Here is an 18,170-nt window from a genome sequence, read left to right on the forward strand (position 1 = left end):
TGCAAAGAACACTGCGAAACCACAATTACGAGTATCATTGTTATTAACCTCAGCTTGCTGGGAATTCGCTTATTTATCTAGTCAATTCCCAAACATGCGAGATTACTCGGCGTAGCTGAGAGCACTAATCACCCCTGGCAGGCACATCCATAGATTTAGGTAGTAGTGAAAGCACCTCTTACGCACGCTGATTGGAAACAAGGAAACAAAAAGAGGCTCTAGAGCCTAACTTACACAACCCGACAAAAGACCAGGAATATGATGCACAAACGAGTGTTTCGGGAAGTCATAATCGATCGATTGTGGAGAATGCATAGGGTCAGTATGAGAAAGGGGAATAGTTCGAGTGTTTGTGCAGACTGGATATTTTCAAGAAGGTAAACACCTGTAGTTCGCCTCCCAGCTGATGCATGTAGGATTTTTAAAAATAGAGTACTCGTAATTTTCTTGTGGTTCAGATTCCGTGACAATCTGGATATCCCGGGGTTTTGAGCACGATATTAACGACCATGTAAAACGACAAGCATGTCATCGTGCCCGTAAGACCTACCTGAGTCGGTGTGATATACAATCAACAGCAAAGTACAAGCTTGTTTACTTTTATGATACTGCAGAGCGCACGTAATACGTTTAAGGAAACAAGACCTTCGTGCGCATTTATTTATTTATTTATTTATTTATTTATTTATTTATTTATTTATTTATTTATTTATTTATTTATTTATTGTTCTCAGACAGATATAAACATAATGATGTGAAACACATATACTGTAACATTAAATGGAAACAGAAAAAACTTTAAATGATATTATCTCCAATAAAAGTCCTTGTAAAACACTCATATATGAAATAACAATACACGTTTTTAGTAGCATCATATCGTTACAAATATTCAGTCATGAAAATGATATTCTATCAAAACATAAGGTCCATTCATGAAAATCAATTTCGCACTCGGAAATTAATGATCGATGTTCTGGAAATACCTCCGATAGACAAAGGCATTCTGCTTGGTTCCACGGTGTAGTTGTAACTCATTTTTCTTCATCAAGACTACCGTTTATTTTACAGATATGTCAAAAGTATTCTCCATAACCCTCCCTTGAACAAAATACGCGTGCTCTCATTAAAAATCGATTCCTTTATTTATTTATTTATTTATTTATTTATTTATTTATTTATTTATTTATTTATTTATTCATTCATTTATGATTGAATGATTTATTTATTTATTTATTCATTTATGATTGAATGATTTATTTATTTATTTATTCATTTATGATTGAATGATTTATTTATTTATTTATTTATTTATTTATTTATTTATTTATTTATTTATTTATTTATTTATTTATTTATTTATTTATTTATTTATTTATAAATAAAATGTCTTATATTTTACTGGATGCGACACAGGTCATGGAGCCTGCTATTCTGTCGGACCATACATTCACTCGTATTCAAAATATCATAACTTGTTTTACTTACAATTAAAACTTGCAACTAGATACTTATCACTTCTAATGCTCTTAATACTAACTGGTTCTCCTTTCTTTTTTCAGATCCAATGATTTATTTGTGGTCTTTCTCAGGGACTACATTCTAAGTCTTCAAGAGGTAAGTAGTAAATAACTCATACCGGTACGTTAAACTAGAATAAATTCTCACATTTACTATTTTGGTTTCACAAATATTTGTATCTAATATAATTACGTGAAAATAGCACATTGATGTTAATGAACCATTTTTTATGCTTGGTGACACGTTTTAGTGACTTTGTGTACCGACTTATTTTCATAATAAGAATATCCGTGTTTTCCGTTTTTGAAAGTAAACTATGTGGTAGTAAGCGAGAACAGTTCTAAATATTCTGATTTAGACAATTTATAATGACCATGGACTACATTAAGGATAAAGTGAAGGATATAATATGAAGGTGGGTGAAACATTATTGTTTCACCTGTTTTATTTCTCAGAAACAAGGGAATGGCGTTCGCTGTAACATTCGTATCTGACAGCTTGTAGTCACATCGTTGGATGGCCCACTCATGCGTACGTTGGCAAAACAGGACCTAGGTACAGAGACAGTTAAAAAATTGTGAAGTTGTTAAATGATATTTCTCATCCGACTCCTTGTATGACTGGTCTTCAGTTTTGAGTGCCCCGCGTTCGATTTCCATTGGTGATGGGGATTTTAACCTTTTCGTCTAACGTTTTTCCCACATCTTAATAGGTTCACGTGTAAGAATTGTATCACACATGTGGACTAGGCCCTATTTTACGGCCGGATAACTTTCCTTGACGCCAAACCGGTCGACTCGCTCGGGAATCTAACCTGGACCCTCAGGATCGAAGACCCCGACCCAGACAATTCAGCCAAGGAGCCGGACGTTGAGTCAGCGAGTTTATCCACTTGCGGTTAATTCCTCTAGCCCGTCTTAATATAAATCATATAAACTTCGCTTACATACAGCACACCACATTACAAGCACCCAACCCTCTACATAGAATTAGCGTCACAAAAGGCATTCAGCCGTAAAATTAGGCTTAATTCGGATATTGTGCCTACCTCAAGCAGTTGGGACAAGATCAAGGAAGAGAATACAGAAATGAGTGGTTACGGGGTGAGGTCTGCACAGTGATCCCTTCTCTGCAAGCCTGTCATTTACTGGAGGACTATGTCTGTAAGCGAAGAAAAAGTTATGTCTATCCAACAGGTGCAGGAATAGCGCCGTGAATTTTCAGACGCTCGAACGGCTTGGTAGTCAAAAGAGCGGAATGATCGTCCTCAAACGCATTCGCCGAATTAATTGCTGAAATGGGTCGGGAAGACGGACTTGAAACACAAAATCAGTGGGAGGATGAACGGCCACTCCACTGTCTGCCATCAAACAAAGGAGACACACATTTTTCACTAGGATAAATGTTTGAATAACGTCGTGATTGTCGAAAAATGAATGTTGCCTACATAAATCCCTTTTCTTTATACTGACATTTGTCATGATGTTTACCTGAAAAATCTGAAGTGAATTCACATTTTGAATTTATTAAAAATGTATACAGCCCCGTGGTGTCGGAGTGTTGTGCCGACTTCTTATCAGGTAGGTATAGGTCTGATTTTCGGCTCGTGTAAAGATTTTAATTCTGGACTGACGACTGGAACGTAGTGTTAACTCTGCTTCTTGAGACTGTCTGGGGAGCTGTATAATATGAGCGACAATAGACCCGGTCGTGAAAGCCAAGCAATCTGAAAATGATGCCATGTGCTACTTCAGTATCCGCAGACCTCTTGGTACCAATCTTCTTGGAAGATCGACGTTCCTAATGAGCATTATATATTACAGGAGAAGGCGGTAAATCTTCCTGGCCTTCCCTCGCTTATTGAGCGATATTTTATACGGATTTGACCCAGTTTCACGGCTTGTTGCCTTTCCAGGCGCCATGCCTATGTTTAGGGATATATTCACTATTGTGTGTGTGTGTGTGTGTGTGTGTGTGTGTGTGTGTGTGTGTGTGTGTGTGTGTGTGTGTGTGTGTGTGTGTGTGTGTGTGTGTGTGTGTGTGTGTGTGAAATACGCTGTATGCTCGATTCATATTTGTCGAGCATGACCATGACCGAAGTTTGCTTCTAAAAGGCGAGGCGAGCTCTGTTCGTTCGACCATGCCCCTTGATACTCGCTCCTTCACGTTCTATCTGTCACAGGTACAAGTGACTCCCTCCTCCCCCCTCCTCTACTTTCCTCGTTTCTACTCATCTACTTTGCCAAAATTAACACCAACATTAATAAGTTCTTGCCCTAATTATTTAAGGTCTTCTCCGGCAACAGTGAAGAATGGTCGTAAATCTTTGGCACACATGAAAACGCATGCGCTAGTTATGGTTTGTTTTGTATTGCTGGGAAAACTTGGCGAGAAGCTCTACAATGAAATAAATAAATAATGTTATTGGCTTTACGTCCCACTAACTACTTTTATGATTTTCGTAAACGCCGAGGTACCGGGATTCTGTCTCGCGGGAGTTCTTTTACGTACCGATAAATCTACCGACACGGGGCTGACGTATTTGAGCACCTTCTTAATATCACCGGACTGAGCCAGGATCAAACCTGCCAACTTCTGCTCAGAAAGACAGTGCCTTAACCGTCTAAGGCACTGTAGAATGAAGTAAGTTACACTGGATTTATATGCTAACAGTGCACTACATGTTTCATGAGAAACATACCCCGTCTCCTGACTGTCTGCTGTTCAAAACATCAGAACTTATCCCATCTCTCTTGATTAAGTTATATTCACTGCTTTGAATTTTAGCCATAACGCTGTCCGTCGATTGACCTGGTATGGTGAACTTCAGTTCAAAACTAATGGTTAACCTAACTATTCCAAGCATTGCATGCAACGTCAGTAAAGCAAGCAAGGTCATCCTCCTAATAGAAAACTTCTCTTCGAACACATCCTGTCGAACATGTAGCTAACTCGGGCACTGTATATAACACGGTCTACTCATGCGTAATGGTGGTTGCAAATACAACAAGGCACATTTTTTTCCGACTTGGTTACCCGTTTCAAGTTCGAACAATGCACGCCACTAGTGGAGAAGTATGTTAAGGTGAACAAAAACACCAAGTCCCCGAACTGGAAGACGAAGAAATTAACTATACGCAGTTAAAATCCTTTGCCCTGCCGGGAATGGAACACAGGGTCCTGTGAACCGTCGGTCAGTGCTCTGTTACCATTCAGCCAAGGAGCCGGACTGATATGGGATAAATATCCTTCTTCTTCTAGTACCTTCTCCATCACAGCGCAGTGAGCACGATATTCGGCTATCCTCATCAGTCTGCTCGAATCTAGTCCTGTCTAGTCCCGTAAGTTCCACAGAAAATCGTTACTTATATATAAATCTGAATGTTCGTCTGTTTTTCTCACACGTAAAAACTAGTTGACCGATCAAGCTCAGATTTAGCAAGCTAACAGCTGATGCCTTCAGTTAACACATAAGCTACTTACGAGCATGGCGTCTCTTACGGGTGACATGCAGCGAAATAAAAATTGAAGCAAATCAGAAGAATATGTGCATCTGTGGCTCATAAAAGTGATCACGCTGCTTAAACGGTTAGTCCTATTAAAAATGAAGCTTACGAATTTCGCTTAGAATACAATTTCCCAGAGAAAAGTTCATATGCATTTTCTTCCTAGTTCTCACAGATTTACAGAGCACGTTAGCTGCGCGACTAAGGTTTGCGTAGCTGTGAGCTTGCATTCGGGAGATGGTGGGTTGGTGTCCCACTGTCGGCATCCCCGAAGATGAATTTCCAGTTTTTCTCACTTCCACGCCAGGAAAATGCTGGATCTGTAACTTAACGTCCGCTACCTTCCCATTCCTAGCACTTTACTATCTTTGTGTCGCCAAAAACCTTCGATGTCTCAGTGTGACGTTAAACCACTAGTGAAAGAAGAAAAAAATTCTAACAGTTTTCCAAAGAAAATTCTCGTGAAACCACCTGTTAGCCTTACAATTCTTACAAAGAAAAGGCTTGTAGAATTATGTATCTAGTACAAATGCGCAAATGCGTTTTCTTCGTAATTCTATTTGACAGAAAATTGAGCTAACACGCGACCGAGGGCGTCATACGTCCAGTACGGAGTCGAAAAAACTGCTTGTGTAATGCTTGGATAAACATTATTAAAGCCTCAAAGATATTTTGAAATTAAGCAAGGAATTGAATTTGATCCCTTTATGAAGTGTTTAAGAAATCACACGCACTTCTACAGCAGATTCAGTTCCCTTGCGTGCAGGTAAGGTGGAGAGGTGAGATGGAAGAACTACACCACGTACTTCCGCGATGACGATTGCAAAGAGGGAGGTAAGGTAACCCGCTACCGCGATATCTGGTTTCCTCAAATTTGTTTTGTCTCAGGGGAAATCAGGCACGAGCTGCTACTGGATGTCATATCAAACTGGAAAGAATTCCACACGTGCGAAACCGTGGGGGGGGGGGGGGGGGTAAACTCCAGTATTAAATAAATTATAAAGTAGTAGAATATACAGTAAGGTTTCCAGACGTCCCCAGTTTCCAGGAACAGTCCTCGAATTTGACGTTTTGTCCTCTGACGAAATTTGTTGAATTATATTTGGATATTCCGTGTATCAGTATTGTCAACACTAAACCAAGAATAATATTATGCACCTCTATATTAAGCCAACGGCCGTAGCCGTGTTGAAACACGGGATCCCGTGAGATCTCCGAAGTTAAGCAACATTGGGCGTGGTCAGGAGTTGGATGGGTTGCCACGCGCTGTTGGTGGGGGGTAAAGGAATGGAGGAGCGGAAAGGAACTGGCCACCCTACCGCACGTAAACTCCGGCTCAGGAACACCTCTGCGGAGGTTCGGACCTGCCTTCGGGCAGAATAACCCTTACCTACTCTTTCTATTAACTCGCTATTTTCATCAAAAACGGGTTGAATTATCTCTGTCTTCCTGAAAGTAATGCTTCCGTGAAGAGAGTTTTTTAAGTGGATACGGATCTCAGACTTCACGTTCTCAGCTGTTAGGTACTATAAAACAGCGAACCGTGCAGTGCTACCAACTCTTGGTTGTCCCGTCAGTTGCAGTAATGTTACTAACTCTGTGTACTTTTCAATTAAACAACCATTATAATATATATGAACTGGAGTAGAAAACACAGATGTTTCAAAACTATGCTTTCATATCAATATTCCTCTTTAGAATAGGTCTCTTCCTCTTTGCCAACGGCCGTAGCCGTGTTGACACACCGGATCCCGTGACATCTCCGAAGTTAAGCGACATTGGGCGTGGTCAGGATTTGGATGGGTTGCCACGCGCTGTTGGTGGGGGGTAAGGGAATGGAGGAGCGGAAAGGAACTGGCCACCCTACCGCACGTAAACTCCGGCTCAGGACACCTCTGCGGAGGTTCGGACCTGCCCTCGGGCAGAATACACCCTTACCTTACATCTTCCTCTTTAAAAATCTACAAAAATGGTGCTAAAAATCGAAGAATGAGAGAACTTTCCTGTCTTGGTCCTTTCATAGCGTAACTCATCAAAACGTTTATTTAATTGTAATGAGAATTAAAGCATCGACTGCCTGCATTGAAATAAGTGGCGGAAGTTCACTAGATAACTTAGAAGATTGTGTGTATGGTTTCTTTTATTCCCTGTTTCCTTTAATAGGCAAGCATGAATACAATAATAAATGCCCTATTGTACATAAAAACTCAATGTACTTTCCCCAGTCATGGGCTTAGAAGGCCAGCGCTCTACCATCAGTCATTCAGCATGCGTGAATGGGATAGAGTGGTTAAGTCTGTAGCCGGCTACTTATGCCCCTAAAAAAGCCAAGCTGGTACTCATTTTTTGTAAGGACTGAATAAAACTTTTCAAAAGTAGAAAACATGTTTCACCGAGCTCGATAGATGTAGTCGCTTAAGTGCGGCCAGTATCCAGTAATCGGGAGATAGTGGGTTCGAGCCCCACTATCGGCAGTCCTGAAGATGGTTTTCCGTGGTTTCCCATTTTAACACCAGGCAAATGCCGGGGCTGTACCTTAATTAAGGCCACGGCTGCTTCCTTCCAATTCCTAGCCCTTCCTATCCCATCGTCGCCATAAGACATACCTACTCCGTGACGCTTGGCCCCTTACTGTCCACCATATAGAAATAATTCGTTCGTAGAACTCGTCCAGTAAAGTTTTTAATTCCGTGATAGATGGCACTGGAATCGTAACACCATTCATTATTATTATTACTACTACTTCTTTTCTTCAGCATCATCTATACACAATTACATGGGGTCGGCGGAGCATCCAGGCAGGACTTGGTCTGGATTTAAAACTGGGTCCTCTTCATGCCACCATGCTATGGCCCTGTTGAAAATCCTACGCGGATTTGCCAGCATTCGAACCCAGGACGGTCGGGCTGGGAGTCAAATACGTATGCCACTATCCCAGCGTGACATTATTATTATTATTATTATTATTATTATTATTATTATTATTATTATTATTATTATTATTATTATTATTATTATTATTACGCAGGATGGCACGTAGGGAAATTTGGTGGTGTGAAACAGACAAACCTATAAGTTGTAAATTAGATATTCCGATATCATTAGGTATTTCAAGGCCTCGGCTAAATACCACAATGATAAATACAGCGCGATTACTCAACCTCTTCCGGCGGGGATCTTGTGCTTTAAGCGCTCAATTACGCGCACTCAGTACTCCTTCGAGCGCCGTAGTGAGTGTATGCGTCGGGCTGTTTAAAGGATAGATAGGCTAACAAAAATAAGTGACACTGTAGCGGAAAGAAGTAGAGCTGACTGAGAACACTGTACATTTGAAACAAAAGTTCTGAACAGTCGGTGATTTGACCATCCAATTGTATGAATTCCGATTCCTCATGAGATTTATTATCAATAAGCTCTCTATGAGCCAGAGATGATGTACCACAGTGGAACAAAGTATGCCCGGTCGAATATATGAGAATTTATTTATTTATTTTGTATTAACTTCCGAATGTAAATTCATGCCATTGATGTGTGTATTACTGAATAGAGAATCTTACACCAAACATAACTGTACTATTGCGGCCCCACGGTGTAGGGGTAGCGTGTCTGCCTATTACCCGGAGGCCCCGAGTTTGATTTCCAGCCAGGTCAGTCATATTTACCAGGATCTAAGGCCTGGTTCGAGGTCCACTCAGCCTTCGTGATCACAATTAAGGAGCTACCTGACTACGAGACGGCGGCCACGGTCTAGAAAGCCAAGAAGGCCGAGAGGATTCGTCATGCTAACCACACGACACCTCATAATCTGCAGGCCTTCGGGCTGAGCAGCGGTCGTTCGGTAGGCCATTGCCCTTCGGGGCTGTTGCACCATGGGGTTTGGATTTTAACATAATTATGGTAGAAGTTATTTGGTGTACGAAATTTTGAAAATTACCGAAAGTAGTGAAACATACTCGGGCTACATAATTAGCCATCCGTGTCACCAGGCGACAAATCAGATAAGTTTGTTCACAATAAATAAATAACTTGACAGTCGTGAGGATTAAATCAGTTAATTGGTTTTCAATTATTTCATTCTATTTATTTGTTGACTTTTCGTCTCTTACATCGGCCACTTGCGAAGTCAGAATTACGCCGTGCGATGTTGTCACGAAAGTCCAGCGGGATAATCCCTCATCTTTCTTCACCCGTACTTGTTTGCATGTAGGCTAGACCCTCTGAGGAACCTCATGCGTGGAAAGGAAACCACCGATCAGTGCAGTCCGTGAGTTGCAGGGATGTCAGAGACAGAAAGAACACCCAGTTCCCCGAGCCACAAGCATTAACAATACGATGTTCAGAACGCTGGCTGTTCAACCACAGAGTCAGTTCTCTAATACTGATTACATGTCGGTTGAATGATTTTCATCTGTATACAATAGCTTTTCAGACTCGCTTTATTTTTTTAAATTTTATTTTAGGCTTTTGATTCCTAGGAGCCATACAGCTAGTGACCAACAATCATATACATTTACGTAATGACAGATATAACAACACTGAAGACTTGTGATCCACTGATCAAATTAAAGTCTTCTGAAAATGTAACTTAAAAGCTTTTCAGTCTGTCAAACACACAAGTTCAATAAAAACATAACACTCTAACATTCTTGTACAAAGTAGTGTGTGAAAAGGTTTTAAGTTACATTTAACTGAGTCGGCAATTGAAAATATGGTTTCCTTCGTAAAAAATTAAAATTTTCTATCATAAATAGTCCTCCCAACGTTCTGGCAACATTAAATAAAAATGAAATTTCTTATAAAATTGATTTACAAATTTAGGTTACACACAATGGCAGGTATGACAGTATTGAACAAAATGTATTTTACAAGTGTAAATTAGATTGTTTTTGGAAAGAGACAATAGCATAATAAACCTGAAGATCGCTTGAGGAAAGTAAACACTGAATGTTAACTGGGAGCTGGAATCCGAACACATCCGAACTACTTTTTTAAAAAGTGGTCGCCGTTATTCTCGATATAGGTCACACGCAAGGAAGATGTGATATAAGTTTTGAATTGTCTGATTATCGCATGAAGAGAAGGGGTGAATCAATAACTCCACTGTGACATAAGTGGCTTCCGAAATTCCCGTGATTGAGTCGCATATGTACGATAGATGTTTCATACTTAATTTTATCATTTTGTATAGGGGATAACATGTGTCCGTTAATGATAATTTGGTATCGTATTTTACGAGGTAACACTAGTGCTATTCAAGATGATTATCCCTTGTGGCTGCTAGATGCGATTCAGGAGAATATGAAAAGGTGCTTATCAGAGCTCATGGAACGTTAGGAGTCTTTTTGTACTAGTTAGGCCTAATTCATCCATGAGAATATCAACTGAGAAAACCGGCCTTTTGAATAACAACCCCTTTGAGGTGCACTCGAAACTATGACTAGGAAGGCGTCTCCTAAAATTCTAAAAGTAGTAAATAGGGCGTAACACCACTAACGTTATTATTATTATTATTATTATTATTATTATTATTATTATTATTATTATTATTATTATTATTATTATTATTATTATTATTATTATTATGAGAAGGCTCGTGCTGCTCAGCAGGAATCGTTATAAGTAGATCAGATAACTCGTCTTGATATTCCTGTCGTCATATTGTTTTGCCTGTCCTTTTCAATGGTTTTATGAACATTTTATAAGAAGCGCGTTATGATGTGCCGCAATTCGTAGTCAGAATTCATCCATTCTAACGTCATCATGCCGTATGTTTGGTAAAAATCTATCCATATATTCGCTTTTTTAATTCTGATGTTTTTTATGTAAAGCTTGGTATGTTTAATCCCAATTCTTCTATATAGAACGGTTGCCCTGTGAGCTCATAGGTTAGTCTTGAAGGATCGTTTTTTGCCAGGCAGAGAACTTTTTTAAGATACATGCCCTTCACTATTTCTAGTGTAGCTAGGTTATCCTTCGATAGGTGTTCCCAACTAATATCTAAGACATAAGTCATGATAGTGGTCTCTTTGTACGTTGACATTTTCTTATTAGCAGAATGTAAGTTATCAGGAACGCTCTGCCATCTGTTGAATATATCTGGAAGCTGGGAAAGGTTAGAGAATCGAAGAGTATCTAGCAGATAAAAGAAATGAAATGAAATGGTGTATGGCTTTTAGTGCCGGGAGTGTCCGAGGACATGTTCGGCTCGCCAGATGCAGGTCTTATGATTTGATGCCCTTAGGTGACCTGCGCGTCCTATGAGGATGAAATGATGATGATGACGACACATACATTCAGCCCCCGTGCCAGCGAAATTAACCAATTATGGTTCAATCTACAACTCTGTCGGGAATCGAACCCGTGACCCCTGTGGCCAAAGGCCAGCATGCTAACCATTTAGCCATGGAGCCGGACATCTAGCAGGTAATAGTATTCTTTCGTGATATCTGATTTGAGAGGTAGTGATCAAACATGGCTGCATGCAATGAACATTACTAAGGCTGAATATCACATATATCACAATATTAATGAAAGTGTTAGTCGCTTAGCAACCTGCTCAGTACAGAATGTATTGCGGGTTAGGGTAATCCTTCTCCTGCAATTATTGGATTGATCATTTAATGATTTGATTTTATGTGAGATCAAAGTTGGCTGTACTTAGAGACCTATCAATGTCTCATGATACACCGGCAGGTAATTCCGGAGAGAATGAAATAGAAATGAAGCAAATCGGTCCAGTAGAATGGATTTGCCAAAGCTGTTTTTAGTAAACTCTTTTAATATATTGATTATTAGTAGACTACATTTTTTTCGTTTCGGCCGTCTATGGACCACATTTGACAGTTTTTGCAGTATTTTAGCCTTCTCTGTCTTCACTCTCCGCCAGTATCTTGTCATGCTTTCTCCAAATTCCTTCTTCTGCTCTACCGTATAGGACCTCTCTTTCCTCACTAGCGTTTCGCCAGTCTCCTGGAAACAATGGAACTTTTTGACGAGTTATCTAAATTGATTTCTGTCCATGATATAATCTTCAAGTCTAACTTAACTTCTCAAAACCCTTTGAGCTCTGTTAGTCTGTTACTGCCCATCCACAACAAGCGTCCATAGAACTGTCACCTTATCTTATCAGTTCAACCACTCCTTCAGTTCTTTGATCGAATCTTTATTATATTTGAGTCTCCTCCTCCTCTTCTTCTTCTTCTTCTTCTTCTTATTCTTCTTCTTCTTCTTCTTCTTCTTCTTATTATTATTATTATTATTATTAAAACTAGGAAACTGAGTTAAATTACAAAACAGAATTAATACAACTCACTAAAATAGATTATCACAATAATATTTCCCAACAGAATAATAATACTCGGTTCCGTAATGAAATGAAATGAAATCCGTACACTAGAAATGGGGTTACACTAGGTGGTTAAGCAACGTACTCGTCTACGTGATGTATTGCACCGCACACCGGTCACAAGATCACGGCTCGCGGGGTGCACACGGAGCTCCACTGCGCAGGCGCGCATTACTTTTCTAGTGGACATGAGTATTGAACAGCTCGCAAGCGTTAGTGCCGCTGCAGGAGACTGTGGTAGCGTATGCTACGAGAGTACAGAATGCCTCGAAGGCGACAACGACGTATGTACGGGCATTTGACACCATTCGAACGAGGTCGTGTTGTAGGCCTTCGAGAAGCTGGACTTTCCTACCGCGAGATCGCGGTAAAAATATGTCGAGACGTTTCCACGGTGTACCACTGTTGGCGACAATGGAGTCAGGAAGGCACCGCTACCAGGAGGCCGGGGTCTGGACGTCCTCAGGGAGTGAGAAACTCGAATCGTTCCAAGGATAAGTGTCGTGGAGCCGAGTGTATCTGTGGTGAATATTCGAATACTTCGGAGCCCCAGAACAACACCACGAACTGTTCTGAATCAGCTGCTGCAGAGAAATCTGAACTTTAAGCGTCCTCTGACATTCGTTATCAACACTAAATGAATCTTCAGAGGAAGGGGCTATCATAGACGACAGCCGTTTTTTGCCTTATTACCACTATTTTCCTACTCACTCAGCTGGATGTCTCTAAGCGTTTGTCAACGAAGCTGCAATCGTCGTCAACATACTTGTCATAAGTCAAACATTACGGTACAAGGAGAAATTTACTATGATATTTGGACTTCACATTTTTGTTGTCCTGAATAGCATGCTGGAGAATATTAACATGTCATTGGTGATCGAACAGTTGTGCTGCCCCTCAGACATGATATTCATATGGACATGTTTTAGCTTGATTCCACTGTACCTCAGCTGTAACCTGATGTGCTCTTCGAGGTGTCAACTTTACTCTGACCAGCAAGATCACTGCATCCTTTCTTTCATCACTTCGCGAAGGACAATATTAGACACCCGCTCATCCGACACCTCTACGAACAGATGCATGCCTGTATTCAATATGACTACAATAGTTACTAAAAATGAGACATTCAACTTCGCGCTGTGTATTGTGCACTTCTAATTTGTTTCCTTGAAATGCATTATGTAGATGGATTCGCTGTCTATTTTTCAATCAGCTAGTGTGATTATATTTTGGTATTGGGATATCGTTTCCAGTAGTTGTATTTATAGGATTTCCTCTATCCAGGTTAGGCCTATTTTAAATACATCGGTTTAGCAATATCTCCAATATGAATGGCAAAAACAGTTTAAATGTTGTTCTCTCAGAGACTGGATCAGTTAATTAAAATCATGAGTATATACAAGTCATTGTATGAAACGTATCGATTTTCTGCAATAAATGTAATAGGCCGCATGCTTGTATTTTTTTTTCATTTCTTTAAAAATCCTTTCAACAGCTGGTGTTCTCTCCCACTTGTCAGTGAAAAGTAGTGGACCTCAAAACTAAATTACTTTAATTCCACTTCTAAATCAAGTTAATATTTCCTCCCTTAACTTTCCTGATTCCTTATTCCTCTCTACGTAGGCTACAATCTGTTTCAGATATAATTTTTCAAAGATGGAGAAAAGTACTGTGTCTGTTATATTATCCTTGAATATAATAACTGAATAGACTACAGGATAGTCCAAATATATCATCTCACTTTTTTACACCTTGATTACTAAATCTTCTCTATAACCTAGAACTATCATAAACAAGCTCTTCTTCAGATTTGAGTGTAATTATTATTATTATTATTAGCGAGAGACTTGGCCGTGCGATTAGGGGCGCAAAGCTGTGAGCTTGCATTTCCGAGATAGTGAGTTCGAACCGCACTGACGCCAGCCTCAAGGTGGTTTTCCATGGTTCCCCGTTTTCACACCAGGCAAATGCTGGAGCTGTACTTTAAGTACGTCCACGGTCCCTTCCTTCTCAATCCTAGACCTTCTCTATCCTACCGTCGCCATAAGACCTGTCTGTATCGGTTCGACGTAAAGCAACTTGTAATAATAATATACACTGAAGAAAATGGAAATTGCAGCACCCAGAAGGAGTGGTGCTACATTGCTGCAATACATTGATGAATTCGTCGAGGCATGGAGTCAATAAGGCCCTGGGTCGCTTCCTGAGGAATTGTGGCCCATGCTTGCTGCACTGCACGGGTCAGTTGTTCCAAAGTTGTGGGTGGCTGAGGACGGTTGGCCAGTTGTCGACCCATCATGTCCCACACTTGCTCAATAGGACTGAGGTCCGGGGATCTGGCGGGTTGTGATGTCGTGGAGAGCTTCTCTGGAGATGCGTGCAGTGTGAATCCGGGCATTGTCCTGCTGAAACATCCCATTAGCATTGTTCGCCATCCCCCCAGTTTTACAATTCCGGAGATACCGGATTCAGTTTACACAATTCAAGTTAAAAATTGGGAACCATTAAGTCAAGGGCAGAAATTCCCCAAATCAAGAGTACTTGTTCCCAAAATTACAATATCTAGCCCTCCAGAGGCACTCTTTACAATTACAAAGCTAGAAAAAAAGCTCACGGGCTCTCCGTTTCTTGAACCTACTCAAGGCAACACCAAAAATCTTACAATCTTTGGCCTTCTACGGCCCAACTAACAAATTGAAACGGGGGTATCTCGTACCCAACCCATAGGGCCTTTGTGAAAAGAACAGGTGAAGTAAATGGCCCGAAATACAAACTGAATGGAGGCGTACAGTGCACCAAGATAGTGAAAACTTAAAAACCTAAAGGGCTCTAGGCCGGTGAAACAGGGGCTGTTCCCATACTACTGAGGTGACTCGCATAGAAATTAATTTACCACATTACAGAATGAAAAACAGTTATAAACGTAGTCACCTCAAACCTAGATGAAGAGGAGCTCGAGAGGGTAATTCACTCTCTATCCTCGGTTTACAGTTAAAGATTTTGTTAAGTTTTTACATTAGCCGGAAGAAAGTTACATTTTAGTAAAGCTTGTTACATAACTATCCTTTCCCTCGGGTTAAACTGCGGATGTAGCAAGAAAGAAAGAAGTTATGTGGCCATTACCTTGTAGATGTTCTGCTGACCGATGAAAGAGTCCGCCCGCCTCCTACTTTGACACACACACACAGTAAGATGACGATCAATTGGCCAAGAGACGTGAAAAGCCGCAGTTTATAAACCCTCAGGGAAGGTTTGAGATCTTTCACGACTAAACCAGCCACACCCTCTCAATTTTATTGGTTAAATCCAAAGTGATGGAGAAATACGGGAGTGGTTGGAAATTAATTACAAAAATTAAGGATTGGCTAGATTCAAAACTGGCGGAAAGAAAAGGAAGAAATTGCCAACCCAAAAATAAATGAACATCAATGTTACAAAAAATAGAAATACAAAACTTCTTTCAATTATAAGTTCTTTCATTTCGCACCAGAGTGCATGATCATAGTTTTTAGTGGTGTCATCTGTGGAAAAATGTCCAAACTTCTTGATGAATGGCAAACAAAACAAGAAGAAATTCACTCAGGTTAGGCAACTGCACAATAACAAAATTACATAATATTTCGGTGGTGATATCTTCTGATTGAAGTTCTAACTTGTTGTATTATTGATTTCACTTTTGATTCATAGAGGAGTTCTTTTAGGCGCTAATTTTGAATGTGCGGCGTAGAGGTGTACTTCCCGGTACAATAATAATAATAATAATAATAATAATAATAATAATAATAATAATAATACGCCTTCATAAACTAGTGTTATCTGTGAACGCAAGAATAAACTAAATACCACAATCTAAGTAAATCTATAATAATAGAAATGTATTTCCGACTTGAATAGAGGGGGAGGGCTGTATCTCACATCGCATTTTAATTAGTGTAATGCATGGTGGTTGAGCTCATCATTTTGGGAGATAAGTTAAGTTCTCGTTAACCTCCATCCTTTAAGCTCTCTGCTCATTAGTAAACGCTTAATACCTGCCTGTCACGGCCACAGGCAAGGAATTGTACTTTCACAGATATTGAAATAGCACAGGGTATTAGTCTGTTTCCATATATAAGTTGGTGAGAGTGATGATGAGATATGAACCGGATCGGCTAAGAAATCAGTAACAGAACTTAGGAAAAAGGAGCTATTCTTTTTATATGCTTGTGTAATTTTATGTGCCCCCGTCCTTAGTGTAACAGTTAGCTGCTGTCTTCGGGTGCCCGGGTTTGATTCACGGTACTGCACAACATTTTAAGATTAGTAGGAGCGCAGATAAGTAATTAAAATGTGCATGCAACCAAGTAATATTGAATTATTTGCATGCAGCTCTCCCATATTGATGTGTGCCTGAGAATATCTGCAGCACCTTAGGGCGAAGACATAAATTTTAACCTTCATTAAGGTACAGCATCAGCTATTTACCTAATGGAAAAAGAAAAACAGATATGTAAATTTCTCCCCTTCATTGAAAAGTATAGAATCATGGATATATTGTTGCGCTTAGAAGAACGAAAGGGAGAGTACATATTCTTGATGATGATTGTTTGTTGTTTAAAGGGGCCTAACATCTAGGCCATCGGCCTCATACATATTATTTGGTTGTTCCCTTCCCAGTAGCCTTTTACGACATGTAGGGGGTACGGATAATACATCCTTTCACTCCACCCATAGTGGGTATAAAGAGTCCGGTAAATCGAAAGATGGCATCATGCTCTACGTCCAACATTATGGCAGCTGATCCATCACGCAACATTCCCATGCCATGTCACCTATCAAGAGCTACGTCCAAACAAATGGTCACTGAATTAACACACAAATGTATGGCGATAAATATTCGCAGGATACGTATTAATAGAAAACATTTCCTGCCTTCGGTGACGTGACAGCGTGTAAGGTGCTTTGCTGTGACCTAGACGAAACACCAGTCAAAGATAAAGGAAGCCCATTTAAAACTCACCGCCATTTGTACTCGCTGTGTATAAAAGGCACAGTTCTGGCATCGCGGCCCTTAGCTAACTCACGACGCGTTTTAACTGGTTACCTCCGCACTTTTCGGCCTATTCCAAATTAAAACACAAAGTCATTAGAAACCTACATTGAAGCTCCCTGAAAAGGCCCGTTTGTTAAGACGCGAAGCTTTCCCCCTCACACAGAGTCTTCTTCTTCTTCTTCTCAAAATTTCAAAATATTAGATTATTTACAGTTTTAGAGAAGAGGGGATCTCATTCCTGACATGAGTGTAAAATTTTCCCTCCACTACAGATGTTTTTCCCCCGCCAGTGTACGTGATGGATATATTCCGACTCATCGGAATTTCGCGGAAACAGATGAGTAGAGGGGTATAGTATTCGCCCTGGGACTCTCAGGTACTCGCTCTCAACAAAACAAAATCGTGATTTTAAAAAAAGGATGGCGAAGATTTAGTATAGATGGATGACTAACACTGATTGACTGGTTACCAAAGTGTCGGTTTTCTGTCCACACAAACTTTGCTATGCTAAATTGATGCCTCTAATTACAGATAGATCTCCAGCGAAAAGTAATGTGCATATTAAAAAGTAAAACTACGGAAAACCATCTTCAGTGAAGAGGTACTTCAGAATAATGCACATTTAAGTCGTGGAAGGGGAATACCTCTGAGGCTATACATAGTAACGTAAGAAGGAAGTTTTGTAATAAACTAAAGCACGGTTTCATCACCGCGGGTTAAACAACCCTGCATTACATAGTTTCAACTCTGAATTTGACTATTCGTT

The 18,170-nt window shown here is 40.1% G+C and overlaps 1 protein-coding gene across 3 annotated transcripts in view; it reads left to right on the top strand.

Moving 5' to 3' along the window:
- LOC136877470 (ubiquitin-conjugating enzyme E2Q-like protein 1) overlaps window positions 1-18,170 on the top strand; it is a 1,121,162-nt gene that overhangs the window by 771,947 nt on the left and 331,045 nt on the right. For all 3 annotated transcript variants that reach the window (XM_067151528.2, XM_068228659.1, XM_068228658.1), the window contains one exon: window positions 1,563-1,617. The gene's annotated coding sequence lies outside the window, so the exon portion shown is untranslated. The remainder of the gene's footprint in view (window positions 1-1,562; window positions 1,618-18,170) is intronic.

This window comes from Anabrus simplex, chromosome 7 (assembly GCF_040414725.1).
Source record: "Anabrus simplex isolate iqAnaSimp1 chromosome 7, ASM4041472v1, whole genome shotgun sequence".
NCBI classification, from domain to species: Eukaryota; Metazoa; Arthropoda; class Insecta; order Orthoptera; family Tettigoniidae; genus Anabrus; species Anabrus simplex.